Source organism: Tupaia chinensis, unplaced genomic scaffold (genome assembly GCF_000334495.1).
Source record: "Tupaia chinensis unplaced genomic scaffold, TupChi_1.0 Scaffold138194_1, whole genome shotgun sequence".
In the NCBI taxonomy this organism is placed as follows: Eukaryota; Metazoa; Chordata; class Mammalia; order Scandentia; family Tupaiidae; genus Tupaia; species Tupaia belangeri.
In genome coordinates, this window is record NW_006198093.1 from 1 (window position 1) to 3,779 (window position 3,779).

The 3,779-nt window shown below is 43.5% G+C and overlaps 1 pseudogene; it reads left to right on the forward strand.

The window, feature by feature from the left end:
* The first annotated feature begins 121 nt into the window (after positions 1–121).
* LOC102475174 (protein phosphatase 1 regulatory subunit 14B pseudogene) lies at positions 122–543 on the forward strand (annotated as a pseudogene).
* The last annotated feature ends 3,236 nt before the right edge of the window (positions 544–3,779 follow it).

A 3,779-nucleotide genomic window follows, 5' to 3' on the forward strand; every position in this document is an offset into this window, starting at 1 on the left:
CAGTGAGCTAACCCAAGCCAGCAGCCAAGAGATGATCTGCAGATGTACCACAGGCAGCAGGGCAGGGAGAGGACTGAGGGCACACATGGCCCTGTGGCTTCAGCCGCCATGTGCTGAACAGGGACCCCCAGGAGCCTGGTATTGGCACCCTGGCATGGGCCAGCAAGTGCTGGTCCAGGGCTCTGCATCAATTTTCAGACATCCCCTGGGGCTGTAGGCAAGGGCCCAGGTGGCACAGACAATGAGGACCCATGAGGCAATGGAAGGTCAACCTCAAGTATGACCACAAGGAGCTACAGAAGCACCTGAACCTGGAGGAATGCACCCTGGAGCAACTTATGCGCCTCTATGACTGCCAGAAAGAAGAAATTCCAGGGCTGGAGATCAATGTAGACAAGCTCCTAGACATGGAGAGTGATGATACCTGGGCTGTGGGTCAAGGAGCTGCTGATTGACTGCTATAAATCCAATGAGGCCTTCATCTATGACTTTCTGGACAAGATCTGGGCCATGCAGAAGCTGAGCACACCCCAGAAGAAGTAAGGGTCCTGACTCAAGTGATCAGTGACTCCCACAGGACAGTTGCTGATCCCAGACCTCATAGTAACAGCAATACCAGGAGACCCTGCCACCAGTACTGGTGCGATGAGCAGAGGTCCTCGTGCCCCTGCTGTAGGGGTTTCTTTCTCTGCCCCTCCTTTTTAAAAATTGTTATTTAACTGATGGAACTTTTTGTGTTTTTATATTGACTCTGCAGCTTGGGCCCTTTAATAAAGCTAGGATATGCCTTTGGTAAGAAGGAGGAGGAGGAGAAGGAAGAGGAGAAGAAAAGAAGAAGAAGAGGAGGAGGAGGAGGAAGAGAAGAGTAAAAGGAGGATAAGAAGGAGGAGGAGGAGGAGAATAGGAGAAAAAGAAGAAGAAAAGGAGGAGGAGGAGGAGACCACGATGATGACAATGGATGATGACAGGGAGAGAGAAAGAAAGAGAAGTCTGGAAGAAAATTGCCTGTCATTGTGCTGAAAAAAGACAGAGGTCTCATAGCGGCATATCAGTCAAGAAGGAAAACACGTATAACCTTAAATTGGGCAAAAGTGATAGGCACATTTTCCCCAGGAATGACTGAGGAAGCATTAATGGTTTAAAGAGAGAAGCCATAGATAAGTTACATATTTTCCCTGGTCTTATATAGGACTTTTCCTGATAGGCTTGGTTCTTGATTATATCACTCCAAAATTCTTACAAAAGTCTACAGAAACAACATCCTCTTTCTTTACACTTTCAAGCTATTTGACTTAGTTCATGAGGAAGGTTATAAGCAAAATCCTTGTCTCATGCATAAGTGGGAGTAAATGTGGCTGTCTAAGCAGAGAAGTGCCCTAAACCTGAAGCAGAAAACCTTGTTAGAAAGAACTGCAAAGGTCCAGGTGTTGGAGGGTGAGTGATTCACCCTGGGCCTCAGAAGAGTATTCACAAATAGAAAAGTATACTTATGAAGTGCGGAAGTTTGTAAATGTGTTTCTCCCTAGAATGACTATGGAAACAACACAATTGGAGGCACATACAAGTCCCCTGACATATATACTGTGTATCCTGACCACTAGATTCCTGAGTCCTTAATTATTTCTTCCACAAATTTGGCCTCCATCAGATATAGAAGCAACATGAGTCCTCACAATAATCTGAGTGGATCCTACAGATGTTAAGTATAACTAATGCAATGTGACCTGGGAAGTGCTATTGGAAGCAGGAGTATGAGAAAGGGAATGACATTAAAGCAATGAGTTATAAATACACACCTATAAGAATGCATGAAGTATAAAAAATGATATAAAGTCAATTCAGGTAAGAAACTGAAATAATCACTCATCATTGATGATGAGAATACAAAATGATACAGTCCTTTTGGAGAACAGCTAGGGAGTTCCTTTCATTTTTTAATTTGCAAGAGAGTAACAGAGCTCACCAGAGATACAGAGATGGAAAGCAAGAAAGTACCACCATAGACATGGTCACAGCACAATCCATTCTCCTCCATTTCTCCATTTTGGTGTTATGGGCATGCACATACCTGTGCTTGGCATGGTTTCCAAATCTCTGAGACTAAAACTTGAACCATGCATCCAGTCATGTGAGATCCAGCAGCTTTATCCACAATGCCACCAGCTGCCACCAGCTAGGCAGTTTCTAATAATACTAAAGTTACACCTACCCTGTCACCCTGTTTGCTACAAAGTTTCCAGAGTAATGAAAAACATTACTATTACACATAGGCATAGACAGTATACATAACTGGTCACTATGGCTTATTCATAACACTCCAAAACGAAAATCATTGATATGCCTTGACTGTATGAATGCTCAATGTAATGTATCCACTCCATGCAAAATTATTCAACAGGAATAAAGGTAACAAATTACATGACTATTTAAATGACTTTCCAGAAAGTGATGTGAATTGGAAAGTCCAATCACAAAATACTAGGTAATTTTTGATCCCATCTATATAACCTCCTTGGAATGAAAAATATATGGAAGTGGGAAAGAAACTTGTGGTTGCAAATAAGGATGGCCATAGTGGTGAGCAGAAGAAAAATGGGATGTGGTTAAAGGACAACAGAAGATAAATTGTGTGATTAAAAGCATTTGTATTTTCACTAAGTCAATAGGAAAATAAACCTACATATTTACATATAAACAAAAACTAAGCATACACACACACAGAAATATGCTAACAAGTAAGTACTAATAAAACTGGTGAGATGCCTATAGGTGGGTAGATTAATTATATTCTTGTTGACATTGCAGTTATGATATTTTCATGTATTTGTGCTTTTGTAAAGTTATAAACAAAAGGAAGTACAGCACTTTGGCAGACCTTCCCACAAGGCCAGCCCTGGAGCTGCACTTCCCCTGGCTCATCTGAGACATTGAAATAACCCTGTGTGTTTAGTATTCTTTTACCTCAGTTTTCACAGGAGAAAACTGAGACTCATAAAGGTGAAGTGACCTTCCTAACACATAGCTAGCAAGTGGCCAACGTGGCACTGAACTGTAGGGGAGGGAGGACTTACCTTTGGAAAAGCAGGCCCAGGGTTTGTTGGGAGGTGGGGAACTTTAGATACTTGCACAGGATGTAGGCAATGTAGAAGGGCTTGCCCTGCCCAAAAGGTCCCCACCTGCATGTCATTCAGAATATGGCCTGATTCACTTCCACACTGGGATGGGATGACTGAGGTACAGTTAACTCAAAATGACCCTCAGCCACATGCAAACTCTGATACTCATAACATGAAGCAAAAACAAAATACAAAGTGTTTTTCTCACATTTTCCTCCAAAAAGATAAAAACTGATTTTGCATCTGATAAAAAATAAGCTATATGGTGGGGTAAAGGAGGGGAGGAGTCTGAACTCCTTGGGCTGGGACCCGTGAGTCACTGAAGGATAGCCCTGGGAGGAACCCTGAGAATCTTCAGGGCAGCATCTGGGCTGGAGCCTGCCCAGACATCTCCAGGCCCAACTTGTGGAGACTCCTCCACCATGCATAAGCCAGTTCAACCCCTCTGTCAGCTGTATGGGTAACTGTTCTTCACCCAGAGAGAGGGAGGATGGGTCCCCACTGACCATGGCAGCCTCCTGTAGTGGTCAGCAAGTGGAAGTGAGTCCAGGAAGCACCAGAGCCCTGCCTGCCCTTGCCCTGTTTTGTACCCATGTGACCTTCTGATCCTGAACCAGGTAAATAGCAGTGTCGTCAAAGAACAGTCCTGAGATAAAAACAGAT